Consider the following 19,897-nt stretch of genomic DNA (forward strand, 5'->3'; position numbering starts at 1 on the left):
CTCCACAGCCTCTCCCTGTGCTCCGTTCTTTCTCTAGGAATCATTCAACTCCCTATTCTTGCCTCTTGGCCACAGGCGATTGGCCAGAGGCACAGACCTGACTCAAGTGAGATCAAGGAGGGACTTGGGGTCTTGGGACCAAGAAGGAAAAAGACAGAATCTATTATAAACATTATAAATCTATAAATAAATAGAATCTCTAGATTCTACATAGAGAGTTTTATAAAATACACAGATATAGAATAATCTAGATGTATAAAATCAGAAGCTATAAACTGTAAGGGGTTTGCAACTGTTGGTAGTCATGTTTCCAATTATCCTTGTTCTGACTTGATTTGGTTTCCTCATTTGCCACCAAAAGGGTACAAATAAATATGCTCCTCATGCCAGCATCTTAGCACAGCTTCAATAAACACCACCCAGGTCATGTTTTCCTTCAAGGCCACATAACAATAACTGCAAAGCAGACTGTAAGTTCTCCCCTCCTGTCACAGGGCCATTTGCACTGCAACAGGCCTATACTAACACTTTCGCTTTCGGTTAGCTAACACATTACTTGCCAACGAACCCTTCTACCTAAATGTATTAGTATTAGTTTCACCTGTTTCACTGCCTGGCCTCTATAGATCATGCAGCATAGAAAACGCCACCCTGAAAGTGAAGGACATCGCTGCGTCTTTTGAAGAAAACTCAGTGACTTGCGGTAAACATGTCACATTGAAGATCTTTTAAGTAACGTTGATTCCTTCTGTCCACCTCCCTACCTTAATTTCCCAAGAGCTTGCATTATAGACCTTAGTTCCATGGACAAACACCAGAGCTGCCTCTGGACTTAGAAGTTTCAGACAAGCAGGCTACCAGATCAGAGACACAGAAGAGGAGTTCCAGAGACGACAGCTCATCTCTGAGCGTCAGGAGCACAGCACTGCAAGACCACAAGCTCTGTGCCTCTACTCTAAAATTCATCTCCTGCTATGGGCCTTTAACCTACCTCGGATGAACACCTACAAACACTCCCAGCAGGGCACCTCAGCAAGCTCAGGCCACAAAGGACCTGCCAGTTCCAAGCGGTCTTCTCGAACAGCAGCTAACTCAAGTCCCTTCATTCCTTGGGTAGTTTGATCCTGCAAATCGAAACGTAACCAATTAGACCAGAAATGTGTGCTGGACACAAAGACAGTCATCAACAGCAGTATTTCAGACGCCTCTAGAGACGCTTATAATCAAGCCTTTACGGGAACCAGCCCAGAACCACTGAATCAAATTCCTGGAGGGGAAAGCGTGATCTGCAGTTTAAAACACTCACCAGGTTTGGCGTCGTTTCCAGAGTGGCCAACAGCCTGGGGAGCAACATGCCCAAGTTTTACTGTGACCACTGCAATCCGTACCTCGCCTACTCTCCACCTGTGAGAGAGGCACACAGCAGTGTTAGGAAACACAAACAGAACGTGAAAGACTTCCATCAGAAATGGGGGGAGGAGCAGGCTCAGAGCCTGACTGACAACAGCTGGGTTTCAACCAGGAAAGACGCCTCCAACTCCGTTCTTGCTCCTCCTCCTGCAGGGCGATGACCCCATGGCCCCCCGAGTCTCCGGGTCCTCCTCCGCCAGCTCCCCATCTGAGAGGGCCTAGTTGATGCCCTCCTCCTGCTGGGATGATGCCAGTGGGACCTGCTCCTGGAATGAGGCCACCCTTGGGAGGCCACATGCCACTGATGCCAGGGGCCACCTGAAGAGACCTCGCACCCGTTCCATGAAGGGGCCCACTCGGCCAGGAATGACCCTGCCAGACACATAGAGAGGGGAGGCCTCTTTACAGTCGGTCTATGTCACCTGTTCTGCTTTACCAGGAGGTCATGGTGCTGTGACTCTGGTGTTTTCTTACAGCATGACAAGGAAGACTTGCTCCCCCTTCCCATCAAGGAGACAGTAGTTTTGGAGGGAGGAAGTGAAAATGAAATCGTCAACTCTTTTAGTTAAAAAATAAATAAAATACTCACCAGGTGATTCTGAGGATTAACGGTTTGGCAACCTCTGGCCCGTAATCAGAAGAGGAGGGGACCCACATGTGAGGGGGCCGGTGCCAATTCTTCCTCACAGGCCTGGGAGGAGTGGGTGCAGCCAGAGCCTCCTCTTGGGGTGTTTGAAGGCAGCCACAGAGAGACCTGGGAGACTCCCACAGAGGGCTGAAACACACGAGTGGCCATGGGAAGAAGCAGCGAGAGTCACTACAGGAATCGGAGGCGGATCCTGGGCATCTGGACAGAAACCTCACGAGAACAGGAAGTGGTGGGTGGAGTCACTGAGGGAAGAGGCTGCCTGGCCCCAAAGGCAATGGAGTTCTGGGTCCATGGGGATGGATGTTCAGGGGCTGGGATGATTTTTCTGCTTAACTTCCTGTATTTCCCCTAATAAAGCCTCTGGAAATGCCCTGAAAACACCTAATTCATTCAATATTCTCTTCCCTTAAAAAAAAAAAAAAAAAAAAGATTTATCTGAAAGGCAAAGTAGCTGAGAGAGGGGGAGAGGCCATGATGGTCTGGGCAGGCCAGGTGAAGCCAGGAGCCAGGAACTCCATCCGGGTCTCCCAAGTTGGTGGTGGAGTCCCAGGCACCTGGGCCATCTTCCATTGCTGTCCTAGGCTCATTAGCAGGGAGCTGGAGCAGAAGACTTGAACTGAGGCTCACATGGGATGTTGGTGTCGCAGGCGGCTTAACGCTGGCCCTGATAGTCTTCTTTCCTTAAAAAGACAAGGCAAACACGATTGCTAGAGGAATGAGCCCTTTCAAGGGCCGTGACAAGAGCTTCTGAGGCATGATTTCCACCAGCACATCTCCAGCCATCACGGCAGTTTGCAATCGTCTGTGCCTCTTCATGACGAACTTCATACAACTACCCCTTTTCACAGAACTTCCCACATTTACAACTCCTGTTTAAATGCTGTGCAGCCTTAGTCATAATTAGCTTTTTTAAAGTTTTTTTTTAATTTATTTGAAAGGCAGAGTTACAGAGAGGCAGACACAGAGACAGAGAAAGAGAGAGGTCTTCCATCTGCTGGTTCACTCCTCAGATGACTGCAATGGCCAGAGCTGGGCTGATCCGAAACCAGGAGCCAGGAGCTTTTTCCGGGTCTCCCATGCTGCTTCCCCAGGCCATAGCAGAGAGCTAGATGGGAAGTGAAGCAGCTGAGACTCAAACCAACACTCATGTGAGCACTGCAAGTGGCAGCTTTACCTGCTACGCCACAGCGCTGGCCCCAATATATTATCTTTTCTTTTGGACAGGTAGAGATATAGATAGTTAGAGAGACAGAGAGAAAGGTCTTCCTCCTATTGGCTCACCCCCCAGATGGCTGCCACGGCCAGCACTACGCTTATCCAAAGCCAGGAGCCAGGTGCTTCCCCCCGGTCTCCTATGCGGGTGCAGGGCCCAAGCACTTGGGCCACCCTCCACTGGCTTCCCGGGCCACAGCAGAGAGCTGGACTGGAAGAGGAGCAACCAGGACTAGAATCTGATGCCCATATGGGCCACGGCGCTGGCCCAACATAATTATCTTTAATGGCACAGCTAAATCTCCCAGTCATTTACTGTTTGCTCAAATTCTGTGACTTACATTAATTTTTTTTTTGTGTTACTCTGATTGTTTGAGGAACATTTAGGGGTCTTTCAGTCCAGCAGGAGCAATGATTCCATTCTGGTTTCCTAAGAAATCGAGAGCTGAGCCTTAATGACTTCCCACTTATGTCTCAGTCGCGTTTATTTAAAACACTGCGTACCAGAGGCGTATCTAGAGCTGTTCTTCAGGTCACACTGAGAGATCTCCTTCAGGAAAGAATACCCTTCACTAAGTTTTTAACTTGGAGAACACACACAATTACCTATGACTGTAACACCTGACACCAGAAACCCCAATCGTCAAATTGTATACTAAAGTAGAGAACACTTGGGTGGGAATTCTTTCATTTTCTGGTGAGGAAGCTTAAGAAGGCTCTGAATTTCACAGTAAGGTCATCCGTGGATGGGGCAATGCCAGGACACAAGGACACAGAATCCAGAGGCCCTGGTGGCCCCAGCCTGGACCTAAGGTACCCTCACAAGCCTGGGCTCTCTGGGAACAAGTTTCGTAGGTTTTAAGTTGATCCATTCCCTTGTGTTCACACAGACTGTCTCCAATACTGGTATCAAATATTGATTTCCTCCTTCCTCCTCCTTACAATCACTTTCTTGTCCCCTGTTCCAGAAATCTACATTTTAATAAACTTCAGACACATTATTTATTTACAGTTCACCCCTTCATTCTCCATCCAATATATATTTCTTCATGGAGACAGGTGTAGATCAAGGCTATCAGAGATTCAAATCACAGAATCCCTTGACTCCAACTCTATACACCACAAATGATAGTTGGATCTTAATTTTGCTTCCTTGTTAGCTTGACTGCAAGAAGCCAAATATGAGATCTGCCAACGTGAGCCTTCTGACCCTCTTCCCAATGGCATTGCTTTCTGTGAATTAAGAAATGGAAATGCATGACACATTCTCCTCAGTGCACGTGTGTGTGTGTGTACACCTCTATCTATACACACGAGTCTCTTCCTAGCTTTCTGTCTAAGCCAGATTCCTAAATAGTCAAGGCTATGGAGCAGTCCCCTCTTTAAAAAAAAAAGATTTATTTATTTATTTGAAAGTCAGAGTTAAACAGAGAGATGAGAGGCAGAGGGAGAGAGAGAGAGAGAGGAAGGGAGGGAGGGAGGGAGGGAGAGGGGGAGGTCTTCCATCCGATGGTTCATTCCCTAATTAGCAACAATGGCCGGAGCTGCACCGATCCGAAACCTGGAGCTACGAGCCTCCTCCTGGTCTCCCATGCAGGTGCAGGGCCCAAGCACTTGGGCCATCCTCCACTGCCCTCCTGGGCCACAGCAGAGAGCTGGATCAGAAGTGGAGCAGCCGGGTCTCAAACTGGCACCCATATAGGATGCCAGCACTTCTGGCCAGGGCATTAACCCACTGCGCCACAGCGCTGTCCCCTGGCGCAGTCCCTTGAGAGCAGTGAAGTGGCCAAGGTAGGTAGCAACTCACAAGGGCTCTCAGGAGTGGCCGCAGGTCCTGATGGGTTGACAGCCCACCTCCTGCAGTGCCTGGAGGCTTACAGCTTAACAGTCAAAGTGGCAACAATGTAAGATTTAAGAAAATGTATGTTTTAAGAAAATTTCATAAGTAAAAACTTGAATTTAATTAACAAGTTGTATATCAACCATAATCAGTTCCAACCAACCGGAGACAATGTTGTTTTAAACTTTATCTGTTTGTTTGAAAGGCAGAGTGACAGAGAGAGGGAGAGGTATCTTCCATCTGCTGGTTCACTCCCCAAATGCCCCCTGGAACTGAGGCTGTACCACATCAAAACCAGGAGCCGGGAGTTCCATCTGGGTCCCCGTGTGGGTGGCAGGGATCCAAGCACTTGGGCCATCTTCTACTGCCTTCCTGGGTGCATTGGCAGGGAGCTGGATTGCAAGCAGAGCTACAACTCCAGCTCAGGCACTCCCGTCGGGGAAGCAGGTGTCCCAAGCAGTGGCTTAACGTGCTGCACCAAATGCTAGTCCCACCACCATTGCAAAGAATTTTAATTTTCAAAATAGCTATTTTTATGGATCACTAAATGAATATTCACATTTATGTATCTTAATGTTGCAAACTAGAAAGAATGTAATCACACATATGTACACACACACACACACATATGTACCTGGAGGACATAATTTTAATTTCTAATGCAACAATCACAAGTTGCCATACAATGCAGAGCTTAATTTCTTCAATGAAGATCAACTTTTCTCTCTCTTTCTAAAATTGTGTCTTTTCTATTTTATATCATTCTACCTCACAAAAAAAGAGAGAATTAAAAATACTACAAAACACGAGCACTGTGATATTCCTGTCATAAATAAGGAAAAGCTATCTTACCTGGCAAGAGTCAAAAATCCTCCACAATATCATAGCCTCTCCTATGGGGGAAGAGTTGCACTAAATATAGAACATCTAGAATGCATGCAAAGCCGAAATGGTGAATAAGAAAAAGGAACTAACAAGCTGTAAACCAGGTGCCAGCCTCCCCAGATAGAAAGATCCTGGGACTGTTGAAGCCCTGCAACTGCTCTCTCAGTCATTTGAGGACACCCGGACCACAGAATAATTTTCTTTTTGTTTTCTTTTAAAGATGTTATTTATTTGTTTGAAAGGCAGAGTTACGGAGAAAAAGAGAGACAGAGAGAGAGATCTCGCATCCACTGGTTTACTCCCCAGATGGCCTCAATTGGATGGGACTGGGCTAGGCCGAAGCCAGGAGCCAGGAGCTTCTTCCAGGTCTCCCACGGGATTGCAGGGGCACAAGCACCTGCTGCTTCCCCAGGTGCATTAGCAGAGAGCTGGATCAGAAGTGGAGCAAGGGCCGGCGCCGCAGCTCACTAGGCTAATCCTCTGCCTTGCGGCGCCGGCACACCAGATTCTAGTCCCGGTCGGGGCACCGATCCTGTCCCGGTTGCCCCTCTTCCAGGCCAGCTCTCTGCTGTGGCCAGGGAGTGCAGTGGAGGATGGCCCAAGTGCTTGGGCCCTGCACCCCATGGGAGACCAGGAGAAGCACCTGGCTCCTGCCATCGGATCAGCGCGGTACGCCGGTTGCAGCGTGCCGGCTGCGGCGGCCATTGGAGGGTGAACCAATGGCAAAAAGGAAGACCTTTCTCTCTGTCTCTCTCTCTCACTATCCACTCTGTCAAAAAAAAAAAAAAAAAAAAAAGAGAAGTGGAGCAGGAAGACTCGAACCAGCACCCATATGGGATGCCTGCACTGCAGGCGGAGGTTTAACCTGCTATGCCACAACCCCAGCCCTGACAGTTTTCTCTATCTGAAAGAATTTCTGATGATCATCAGACAATTATGGCAAAACACCAACAGGGCCCCTACACCCATGTGGGAGACCCAGAAGAAGATCCTGGCTCCTGGCTTTGGCTGGTGCCGGCCATTTGGGGAGTGAACCAGTGGATGGAAGACCTCTCTCTCTCTCTCTCTCTCTCTCTCTCTCTCTCTTTGCCTCGCCCTCTTTCTCCATAACTCTGTGTTTCAGGAAAAAAAAAAAAAGGTTCTACTCTAAAGGATAAATTTGCAGGAGGAGTGCATTCTAATTTTGCCTCTGAACGTAACTCAAGAAATCTTAAATGCTCGAAGGTAGCCTCCAGAGACACCGTCTGACTCCTATTGGGAGACAGTTCTCCACTCGCCTCTTGGATTTTTGCCTGTCTTCTGAGACAGAAGCATGAATTGCCTTTTTGCTTCAGTCTACCTTTCTCTGCATGTCTGTGCAGTGAACAGCCTCAGAGCCCAGAGATCTGCCTGTCCCTGGAGCTGAGGGCGGCTGCTGCCTGCGGGAATCACAAAACTCATCTCTGTTCCTGCTGTGAAGGTTAGGTGGGCCTGTTTACAGCCTGTTGTAGAAGACACTTTATGAATATTTCATAAACCACAGTTTGAATCCATGTCACCTCACAATCAGGGGAAGCCCATTGAGACACATGGATCGATGAAGACTGGACTTTAAACTTCTGTTTAAATTTGGAAATTTTGCCAGTTGGGCAATTTCACTCCATTTTCCAGACTCTGGTTTGTGTTCTTGTGGACACCAAGTCTTCCCTTACATCTCATTCAATTGCTACAGTGCATGGTATCAGCTAAAATTTGGGGTTTTAAAGAAGGGCCTGAGTTTGCCTACAGTTGGAGCAAAGCATCATGGGAGAGGCTATGGTGGAAGAGAAGACAGAAGCCAGAGAAAGCAGCTGTGCAGCCCAGGATGGCCTTGTAGTAGAATAAGTGCCTTGGAGATGGCGAAGAGAACCTGCCCCATCTAAGACTGTGTGAAAATGACCCTGGGAGATAGGGAATTCAGAGGAACCATTCTGCAACAGTAATGCTAACCTCAACCAAATTCATTGCTATACTAAAAATTGGGTTTATATAATAAACTATGGCTCATTATACCAGTCTGCCTCCACAAAGGTATCAGGTTGACCCACCCATCAAATACATGTTTTTGAGCCTAGAGCCTGTGCCCAGGCACTGTGCTCAGATCCAGAAGGAGAACAGTGAGCAAGACCTGCTTTTAACTTTCAGAAGGACCACACCCCTCACCAGCAATCAACTTGGTTTTATCAGGGTATGCTAGCAAAAATATCAATAACTGGAACTTTTTAAAAAATTTTTGAGAGGTAGAGAGAAAGAACGAGAGAGCTCCTATCCAGTACTTCAGCTCCCAAATTCCCACAATTGGGAGCAAATAACTCGATCTCCACCTCCCACGTGAGTGGCCAGTCCCCAACCATCTGAGCCTTCACTGCTGCCTCCCAAGGTCTGCATTAGCAGGAAGCTGGAGGCAGGAGCTGGAGCCAGGGGTCGAACCCAAGCATTCTCAGGTGGGATGCAAGTGTCTTAACCCCGAGGCTAAGTACCAACTCCCAAGGATATAATTTTTTGAGAAGATGAGTTAAGAAATCATACTAGGTTATTTATAGAAAATATAATAATAAGAAAAATGATCTGAATGGTGTAACCCCAGAGCAGGCAGAATATGTAACCAAACATATACCCATAAATATTATAAAACATAAATGAAGCAGTAACAAGAGCCCAAGGCAGAGATTTAAGGTTACAGGGACAAGAGAATAAAATAAAATATAACCAGGGTACAGATGAAATCAATATTGGAAGCAACACAAATAAGAGACACTGATGAAAAGACAGAAATATTGAGAGCAGGATTAAGAAAACACAGAAAAATAAAATGAAAAGTACAAAATTCTTCAAAAGGAGACCACAGTGAAAATGTTGATAAGTCACTTTGGATTTATTATCTTCAGAAATAGCCAACATGTATTAATAAGGACACAAAGATACCTAAGTCGTTCTGTATATCAAATAAAATGGGCTTTTAAAAGGGAACTCTCGCCGGCGCCGCGGCTCACTAGGCTAATCCTCCGCCTTGCGGCGCCGGCACACCAGATTCTAGTCCCGGTCGGGGCACCGATCCTGTCCCGGTTGCCCCTCTTCCAGGCCAGCTCTCTGCTGTGGCCAGGGAGTGCAGTGGAGGATGACCCAAGTGATTGGGCCCTGCACCCCATGGGAGACCAGGATAAGCACCTGGCTCCTGCCATCGGATCAGTGCCGTGCGCCGGCCGCAGCGTGCGTACCGCGGCGGCCATTGGAGGGTGAACCAATGGCAAAAGGAAGACCTTTCTCTCTGTCTCTTTCTCTCACTGTCCACTCTGCCTGTCAAAAAAAAAAAAAAAAAAAAAAAAAGGGAACTCTCAGGGACCAGCGCTATGGCACGGTGGGCTAAGCCTGCAGTGCCAGCATTCTATATGGGTACCGTTTCGAGTACTGCTGTTCCACTTCTGATCCAGCTCTCTGCTAATGTGCCTGGGAAAGCAGCAGAAGCAAGTCTGTTGGGCCCCTGCACCCACATGGGAGACTTGGTTGAAGCTTCTGTCTCCCAGTTTTAGCCTGGCCCAGCCCTTGCCATTGTGGCCATTTGAGAAGTGAATCAGCAGATAGAAGATTCATTCTCTCTCTCTCTCTCTCCCCACCCCCTCTATTTCTGTAACTCTGCCTCTTAATACATAAATCTTCAAAAAAGAAATAAAAGGGAATTCTTTTTTCATTTTCCTGATGTTCCCAAAGTCCCAGGATAAAACAGAGGCAGACAGCACTGCATATTCCAGTGTGATGTATGAAATGGCCTATAAAGGATTCACAGCCAGCAGCCAGTTGACAACATCCACTTCAAGAGTGTAAAAAGGGTGAAGGTGGGGCCGGTGCCGTGGCTCACTTGGTTAATCCTCCGCCTGTGGTGCCAGCATCCCATATGGGCGCCGGTTCTAGTCCTGGTTGCTCTTCTTCCAGTCCAGTTCTCCGTAGGAAATGGCCCAAATGCTTGGGCCCCTGCACCCTCATGGGAGATCGGGAAGAAGCACCTGGCTCCTGTCTTCAGATCAGTACAGCGCTGGCCGTAGCGGCCATTTGGGGAGTGAACCAAAGGAAAGAAGACTTTTCTCTCTGTCTCTCTCTCACTGTCTATAACTCTACCTGTCAAATAAATAAATAAAGAAGGGTGAAGTTTAGAGACCTAAAGAGAACTTTGGTGGAACAGTTTAACCCAAGATCCATGGATATTGTAGGGAATAGCAGTAATGCCAGGCTCATGGCTGAAAAAGCCTAAAATCAAAATTACGTGTTTGGCTAGCTCCTCTGGTAGAAGGAGGAGGAAAGGTGGTTGCTCTGGGCACAGTCTACATCTGTGGTTTGTTGGGACTAAGTTTGAGATGTTGACCATGCACAAGATAAAGTCATCCTGCAGCTGGATTTAAAGTAGGTTCACCCAAAGAGAACTGGGCACCCAAAAAAGCTATAATCAGCCACCCAAAGAGGTACTGCCCACCTTGGGGAACTTCAGATGCAAGAGCTCCAACAACGGGAGGTCCCCCAAGAACCTTGAATACATTCCCTGATAAAGAAGCAACTTTAAACAATGGCCTGGGCTGGAGCTGGGGCTGGAGCTGTGGCGTAGAGGGTAAAGCCGCCTCCTGCAGTGCCAGCATCCCTTAAGAGTGCCGGTTTGGGTCCCGGCTGCTCCACTTCCAATCCAGTTCTCTGCTATGGCCTGGGAAAGCAGTGGTAGATGACCCAAGTCCTAGAGCCCCCTGCACCCACATGGGAGACCCAGAGGAAGCTCCTGGCACCTGGCTTCAGCCCTGTCCATTCCTGGTTGTTCCAGCCATTTGGGGAATGAACCAACAGATGGAAGATCTCTCTCTCTCTCTCTCTCTCTCTCTCTCTCTCTCTCCCTCCCTCCCTCCTTCTCTCTCTCTCTCTCTAATTCTGCCTTTCAAATAAATAAATAAATCTTAAAAAAAAAAAAACCTCTCAGAGAATAGATTATCAGAGTATCGGTGAAGTAAGACTTCCCCAACCTCTTGCTTCTACTTCATCCTCTTACCAAATTCTGTAGGATTCAGAGGTAGCCAAGGAATATTGAGAGGGGAAAGAGGAGAGCACATGATGGAAAAAGGGAGAGGCTGGCCACCTTCCTCCCCAGCTGAAGGCTGTAACTGAGGAAACTGTATGGAATTCAGATGCTGGTTGGTGGGCAGCAGGTTGAGCTGCTGCCTGCGACAACGGCATCCCATAAAGAGCATGAGTTGGAGCCCTGGCTGCCTGCTCCACTTCCAATCCAGCTCCCTGCTAATGTGCCTGGGAAAGCAGCAGAGGATGGCCCAAATACTTGGGCACCTGCCCCAGCCATTGTGGTCATTTGGGCACTGAACCAGCAGATAGAACACCTCTCTGTCTCCTCCTCCCCACCTCCACCTTTCGAATAAATAAATCAATGTGGGCTTTTTTGTTTGTTTGTTCGTTTAAGAATGCTGGGTGTTAAACAGCTTGGAAAACTTTGGTATTGAAATTGAAGCATTCTTGAGATTTAACATGATGGAGGACATTGCAAGAGCTATGGCACTCAGTATTTTATCAAAGGGGCTGGTGGGTTTGAGTGTGTTACTGGAAAAAGAACAGAATTGTTTTCTGCTGCATCCTATGGAGTCTTGCCCTTTCCAAATCACAGCTACTAAGCCATGAAGTTTGCATTTCAGGAGACGGTGCAAAAGGAGGAGGTGAGTGCGAGGGTCGGTTGATGAGATGCAGTCTGTGAGGTGGTAGGTCCGGGGAAGACGATGCCTTACTGAATGCTAAGAAACATCAAAGGACTTTCAGAAAAACCAAATGTCTGATACTCAGTGTCAGCTGTGACAATCCCCCATTGCCACAGATCTTCAAGCTTCTGTTAAACACAGATCTGAGGTCACAGATCCTTCAGAGAGTAAGACAAGCAGGCATTTTATGATGAAATAGATTGTCCTTGAGATTTTGTTTTTCTTTATTTGCACAGCAACGAGTCAGACGGGGGTGAGGGGCAGAGTGGGGAGATGCAGAAACAGAAACAGATAGAGATCTCCCATCTTCTGGTTCACTCCCCAGATGTCTGCAACAACCAGAGCTGAACCAGGCCAAAGCCAGCAGCTCAACACTCATTCTGGATCTTCCACATGGATGGCAGTGACCTAAGTACTTGAGCCATCACCAGTACCTCCCAGAGTGAGCATAGGCAGGAAGTAAATAACAGGAACAAAAAATTGTAGTTTTTACAGAATATGTAACCAAACATATACCAATAAATATTATAAAACATAAATGAAGCAGGAAAATACAAACAAAAGATTTCATTGTTTGATCTACATTTACATAGCTAAACATTTTCCTGCATCTTTCAAGTGTGAATTTCTGACTTTTTATACCTGCAACATTCTCATAGCTATTGGTTCAAACTTGCTACAACTGTTTTTTTTACACAACTGTTTTTTTTCTACAACTCTTAAGTTTAAAGATGAACATCTGCAGGTAGGCATTTGGCACAGCTGTTAAGCCACTGCTTTTAACACCTGTGTCCCATGTGGGAGTAGTGGGTTCAAGTTCTGGCTCTACTTCCAATTCCAGCTCCCTGCTAATGCACACTCTGGGAGGTACAGATGACGGTTCAAGTACTTGGGTCTCTGCCACATGGGAGACCCAGACTGAGTTCTGGGCTCCTTTGGCCTGGTGCAAACCAGACTGTTGAAGGCTTCAGGGCAGTGAATTTGCAGCTAGAAGAGCTCTCCTCCCCTCTAATTAAGACTGATGGCAACAGGAAACTTGGGGAATGGGTGGGCCCCTGTATACTTGACCGAGAGGGAAAACCCTGTAAAGTGGTTGGCTGCAGTTGGGTAGTAATTAAGGACCAAAGAGTCTCAGCCACGAATGCCACTGAGGAATACGTCACATGCAAGAAATGAGCAAATAAAAAATTGTCTCACACACAAAAATAACTCTGTGTGTCTCTGTCTCTCTGACTTTCAAATAAATGAAACTAAATAAATAATAAAAACGAACATTTCTAACATTAGATATCACTGCAGCCAATGCCCAGGATACTGCCTCTAACCCTGCCTTTTTAATATTGTTGAATGAATGACTCAATGGAACTTCCATACTTGAAATCACTTTTAATAAAAATTTTGGTCAAAAAAAGCAAATACAGAAGCAAATCCAAAGTATGTACTTTCCTAAAACTTTTCAACATTGTGTCATGGATAAAAATATTCAGTTGTTTTAACTGTCTTCTCTTTTTAAAAGACTTATTATTTATTTGAAAGGCAGAATTACAGAGAGGCAGAGGGAGTCACACAGAGAGAGAGCTTCCATCCACTGATTCACTCTCCAAATGGCTGTAATGGCCCGGGGGCAGGGCCAGACCAAAGCCAGGAGCCAGGAGTTTCTTCCAGGTCTCTCACATGGGTACAGGGGCCCAAGTGCTTGAGCCTTGCTCTCTTGCTGTCCCAGGTACAACAGCAGGGAGCTGTTGTCATTGAAAATCACACATTCATTCATCTTGTAATACACACAATGTTTTTCAGTTCAATTCTTCTATGAGACTCAACAAGAATTTCCAGTGTGTGTCCTGTGCTGCTCTGAGTATTAAGATGTGAAGGAAGGAAGGGAGCACCTGAAGAATTATGCACTTATCTCTTACTGTTTCAACAGTGTTTAGGGGCCGGTGCTGTGGTGTAACTGGTAAAGCCGCTACCTGCAGTGCCAGCATCCCATATGGGCGCCGGTTCGAGTCCCGGCTGCTCCACTTCTGATCCAGCTCTCTGCTGTGACGTGGGAAAGCAGTAGAAGATGGCCTAAGTCCTTGGGCCCCTGCACCCATGTGGGAGACCCGGAAGAGGCTTGTGGCTCGTGGCTCCTGGCTTCGGATCGGTGTAGCTCCAGCCGTTGTAGCCAGTTGGGAAGTGAATCGGTGGATGAAAGACATTTCTCTCTCTCTCTCTCTCTCTCTCTCTCTCTCTCTCTCTCTCTCCCCATCTCTCTCTGTGTAACTCTCACTTTCAAATAAATAAATACTTAAAAAAAAAACAACAGTGTTTGAAGGGAACAGGCTAGGGAACTCTCTTCTGGTCCCCCATCCCCTGCCAATCTTCTCTCCAGCTGCCACCTCCAAGGGCGTCCAGGGCACACGCTGCTTCCAGGACCAGCCAACGCTGTTTTTGTGCTTATCTCCTTGTTGCTGACAACCGTGACCTCTCAGATTCACCAGAATTACCGCACCGACATGGAGGCTACCATCAACCCCTTGACTGATTTGCACCTGCACGCCTCCTACTCTTACCTCTCTCTGGGCCTCTATTTCCATCCTGGTGATGTGGCCCTGGAGGTCATGGGTCTATGAAACACAAGGGTGCCGAGAATCTCTTGAAGATGCAAAACCAACTCAGCCAGCACGAGCGCGCCCACTTCCAGGATGTGCGGAAGCCAACTCAAGATGAGTAAGGCAAAACCCTAGCTGCCACGGAAGCTGCCTTGGCCCTGGAGATAAACCTGAATCAGGCCCCTTTGGATGTGTTTGCCTGGGGTTCTGCCCACAAAGACCCTCATCTCTGTGGCTTTTCAGAGAAGCAGTTTCTAGATGAGGAGGTTGAAGAGCCGAAGTGACTCCATTTAAAAAAATAAAATAAAAAGCAGTCTCCGTTTCCCGTAGCAGACCCGAGTCCTTGTAACAGCAGGCATTCAGGCATTCCGGAGATATCAAAGCTTACCAAGGACAGCTAGCTCAGCAGACCAAGGGCAGCTCAGTAGAGATTACCAAATGAGGTAACTCCCTGAACCCAAGCCAAACAGAGACAACCGCCCCCCGCCCCCCGACTAAGAGCAACCCGGAACTGCCCTGCCAATCACAAAAGGCCCCGCACCCTAAGCCTTGCTGACATATCTTCCCTTTAAAAGTGTCCCCAAACAAAGACCCGGGCCTTCCTCTGATCTCCGCTGTGTTGGCTGGTCAGATGGGGTCCCTGCCGCGGCTTGTACTTTTAAAATAAACCTTGCTTTTGCAGTTCGGTGTGATCGGGTCGCTGATAACTTCTTGGGGATCCACTTATCTGGGCATAACAGAGGTGACACTCATCAAGAAGCTGGGTGACCACCCAACCAACCTCTGCAGGCAGGACTGAGCGAGTCTGTCTTCCACCAGCTCACCCCCAAGCGCCACCAGGAGCCTCCAGAGCCCAGTGGCCTTTGGGAGGGCTCTCGGCACCTGCTGGTATCAAGAGCTTCTGCCTGAAATCTGTCCCTCCAGCCATGAGACAGCTTTGTAACAGCCCTGGAGCCCTCTCCCAAGCCTGGGACCAAATGGAAATAAAGCTTTTGGCTGTACACACACACACACACACAGATGCAGGAAGGAATCTCATGATGTGTGTGCACAGTGCTCAAATCCACAATCAGAGCCTTGGCCCTGGAACAAAATTGGAAGCTTGAAACAGTGCAGTGTGCTAGGTTTTCGGATTTTAGGGTACAGAGAAGGCGAAGCATAGAAAAGACTTTATTTTGGGGTACAGAATGGAAGTAGGGTTAAGGACAGTGGGGGTTCAGCCTACCCAGACAGAAAACTGGGATTTGAAGCCAGACAAATCTGCAGACAAACTGCCTACAGTGTTGACGGTTTGGAAAGTCCCAGGTGCAGGGCTTTCCTGAGCCATAAACATTCCATTCCGCTCTGGATTCTCTGTCTGCACCCAGTTTCATAGACTTTGGGGATTTAGGCCTCCATGGCCTAACAGATTCTAACACAGTGGTCTCTGTAGATTACTGTAGAAAGAATTGATTATAGGCAGAGGGATCACAGAGCTATCTGGAGAGTGCTCAATTGGAATTTAAGTAAATCATGCTTAAAAATAACAGATTTATTGCACACCGACTACTAGTCACGGAGCCAAGAGATTTGTGATCCTCCTAGTGACCCCGTGTGATGGGAACTGTTGCTGCAGCTCAACACACATGAGATCAATCAGGCTGCTGGTCAAGGCATTGCCCCAGGTTCTCAGATATGGCGGGGGGGGGGGGGTGGGGGCGGCAAGCCATGAATTCAACCTGAGCAGCTTGTGCACAGAGAGGATGGCTTCTTATTCACAAGTAAAAACACAGAGACCCTTATTCTATGACTTAGCATATAGTACAATCTGCCTTTAAACACTTCTGTAAATATTTAAGTACCCTGGAGACGTCAATCCTGGTGTTGATCTTGGAATTAAAAGGCACTAGAATGCCTGACTCACTTTGGCATAAGGACTGTTCTGGGTTAAAGGCCATTGAGAGAACCAGTAGATGCAGGAAAAGCTGCTCACCCCCCATCCCCCACAAGCTGCCTAAACATAAACTACAAAAATCCCCACATACATGTATATGTATAAGGGAAATTTCCATTGTAATGATGTCTCCCTTCCAGGAAGAGAGCCACAACTGGAAACACTCATCCCCTGGCAGAGACTCCCACTGGCCTGTGACCACCCCGACTTACCTTCCTTTTCTCCCTCCTCTTCCCAGAACCGGCCCCTCCCCACATACTCCAGACCCCCTCTGCTCTGCGTAGCCTCAGAGAGTATATAAGCTCAGTCTTCTGGCCATCTCCTGGAGCCATATTTTTCCCTCTTTCTTAAGATTTATTTATTTGAAAGGCAGAATGACAGAGAGAGAAGGAGAGACGGAGAGAGATAGGTCTCCCATCTGTAGGATCACTCTCCAAATGGCCACAATGGCCAGGGTTGGGCCAGCCCAAACCCAGGAGCCTGGAACTCCATCCAGGTCTCCCACATAGGAGGCAGGGGCCCAAGCACTTGGGCTCTCTTCTATTGCCTCGTGGGGTGCGTTAGTAGGGAGTGGAATAGGAAGTGGATCAACAAGGACTCAAACTGGTGCTCTGCTATGGAGCGTCACAAGCAGCAGCCTAACTCGCTGTGCCACACACTTGCCCTACAGTCAGATTTTTCTTTGAGAATTCCTCCCAACTCCATTCAGTGTTACCTCATTTAACACAGATTGCAACATTCTAAAAGTAAATGCACTGATGCAAAATTGCACTCCTAGTGCCCTCTAATGGAGGTAGATGGTTTCAGGAATCACTTGCTAGGTTCAATTTTATTTTATTTAAATGTATGTATTTGAAAGGCAGAAAGAGGGAGCTCTCATCTGCTGGTTCACTGCCCAAATGCCTACAACAGTCAGGACTAGTCCAGGCCAAAGTCAGGAGCCAGGAACTCAAGGTGAATGTCCCACGTGGATGGCAGGGACCCAACTACTTGTACCATCTGCTACTACTTCCCAGGGTGTGCATTAGCAGGGAGCTGGTATAGGGAGTGGAGCCGCCCAATTCAAACCCAGGTGCTCCGGTATGGGATGAGGGTGTCCTAAGTGTGACCTTATCCACCAAGCTGGATGCCTGCCTCCACCTGCTAGGCTTTCATGAGCTCTTCATTGAAAGAAACATTATAATTGTACAGTCATGTGTCCCTTACCTGTGGAGGCACACTCCGAGAAATGTGTCCCTAGGGGATGTCATCTCCCCCACCCCCATTTCAACTTTCAATTATTCTTATACACTATTGCTGATACATAGGAAATCAGTTGAGTTTTGTCTCTTGGCCATTCACTTGTTATCTCCACCCATTCCAGAGAGAAGAGACAAGTAGACAGACAGAACACCCATCTACCCATTCACCCACTAATTGTCCACAGTGGCTGGAACCGGGCCAGGCTGAAGCCCAGAGAGAGGAAATCAACTTAGGCCTTCCACACGGGTGGCAGGAACCCAACTTTTTGAGAAATCATTGCTGCCTCTTCATTAGCAGGCAGCTGAAATCAGGAGCCGGAGCGAGGTGTGGAATCCGGGTACTATGATGTGGGATGCAAGCAGCAACCTGCACCTTAACCACTAGGCCAAATGCATGCCTTAGAGGATCTCATCTCAGGGCTACCCTTCCAAAGTGAGTTTACACAAAGCTAGGTGGTGTTGGTCAATCACTCGCTGTGGCCTTCTGAGGCAATCACAAGACGTATGAGGCTGCTGCCCGCCTAACATGGCATACTATTTTATAACAAACCTGTTGTCTGATAAGTAGGCATACACTCTAAAGTAATCATAAAAAGAATAACAACAAAAACAAACTGGTAACAGCTTCTTTTAGAATGTTTATTTCTTTTCATCTACATGAAATGCAGAGTGACAAAGCCAGAGACAGATCTTCCTTTCACTGATTCACTTCCCAAATGAGTGCAATAGGCAAGGCTGCCTGAAGCCAAAGGCAGGAGCCAGGAACTCCATCCGGGTCTCCCACAAGGGTGGCAGAGGCCCAGGCACTCCAGTTATCCACTGCCTCACAGGATGCAACAGCAGAAAGCTGGATCAGAAGATGAGCAGCCACAATGTGAACCAGCACTCCCATATGAGATGCAGGTATCCTCAGCAGTGGCTTAACTGCTGTGCCCCAATGCCCCCCTCAACATAGTTGTTTTTCTTTAAGATTCATTTATTTATTTGAAAGTCAGAGTTACACAGAGAGAGGAGAGGCAGAGAGAGAGAGAGAGAGAAAGTCTTCCATCTGATGGTTCACTCCCCAATTGGCCGCAATGGCCAGAGCTGCGCTGATCTGAAGCCAGGAGCCAGGAGCTTCTTTGAGGTCTCCCACGCGGGTGCAGGGGCCCAAACATTTAGGCCATCTTTTACTGCTTCCCATGCCATAGCAGAGAGCTGGATCAGAAGTGGAGCAGCTGGGTCTTGAACCAGCGCCCATATGGGATGCTGGTGCTTCAGGCCAGGGTGTTAACCTGCTGCGCCACACGGCACTGTTTTTTTTTTTTTTTTTTTTTTAAGATTTATTTTATTTATTTGAAAGGCAGAGTTACAGAGAGAGAGAGAGCCTCTATCCGCTAGTTCACTCTCAAAATGGCCACAACGGCCAGAACTGGACCAGGCTGAAGCCAGGAGCCAGGAGCTTCTTCTAGGTCTCCCACATGCATGCAGGGGCCCAAGCATTTGGGCCATCCTCCACTGCTTTCCCACTAGCGAGAAGCTGGATGGTCACCCATATGAGATGCTGGGGCTACAGGCAGCGGCTTTACCTGCTGCACCATGGTGCCATCCCCAATAGTTGTTTATTAGTATGCATTATGCACTGTACATAACCGTATGTGCTCTACTTCTATACAGCTGGCAGTGCAGAATGTTTACACCGGCATCCTCGCAGACCCATCATGCACTGGGCTACGTGACAATGATTACATCACCAGGTGATGGGATATTTTCAGCTCCTTTAGATTCTGACGGAACCAGCATACTAATGCAGTCCTTTTGTTCTCCAAAATGTTGCCATGCAGCACATAACATGGTGTCCTCTCTCCCTTCCCTTCACTGATTTGCTGACCTTGTCCAGGTTCCCCCAAAACATTGGCAACATCACTCCATGCTAATGTTTGTAGGTGTGGCCAAATTCATCATCGCACAGCAGTAGGTAGAGAGCCCAGCAGGGAGGAGAGCTGTGACTAACGTGAACAGCCAGCTCATTGGGCCCAGAAGAAGGCCTGTTTATCCTGTTGGTCACATAATTGTCAGTAGTGTCATCTCTCACTTTGAAAATCTCTTTTTGGATGAAAAGTTATGTGGTCTTCCTATCTATAGTCTTTATCTACTTATACCTGGTAGAAACTACATATACCTGCCCAAGTGAACCTAATAACTGTTAATGGCAAAAGGGACCAACTGCCACCCCACAAACTGGTAAGAGTTCATAGTTATCTATGCTCAATAGCCAAGAAATAAAACTGGCAGACAGGTTGAGACCAAACAACCCCAGCCTAATTAAATATTTAACTGTGTATCTGAGCTATCGTCAACTCAATTTTTATCTCAGTATCCTTGAAGTAGAAAATTAATCTTT

The 19,897-nt window shown here is 47.5% G+C and overlaps 2 pseudogenes; both read left to right on the forward strand.

Annotated features, from left to right (window-relative positions):
* Positions 1-1,352: 1,352 nt before the first annotated feature.
* Positions 1,353-1,797, forward strand: LOC133766346 (U1 small nuclear ribonucleoprotein C-like; annotated as a pseudogene).
* A 9,874-nt stretch (positions 1,798-11,671) lies between these two features.
* LOC133766347 (ferritin light chain-like) lies at positions 11,672-15,139 on the forward strand (annotated as a pseudogene).
* The last annotated feature ends 4,758 nt before the right edge of the window (positions 15,140-19,897 follow it).

This window comes from Lepus europaeus, chromosome 9, assembly GCF_033115175.1.
Source record: "Lepus europaeus isolate LE1 chromosome 9, mLepTim1.pri, whole genome shotgun sequence".
Lineage (NCBI taxonomy): Eukaryota > Metazoa > Chordata > Mammalia > Lagomorpha > Leporidae > Lepus > Lepus europaeus.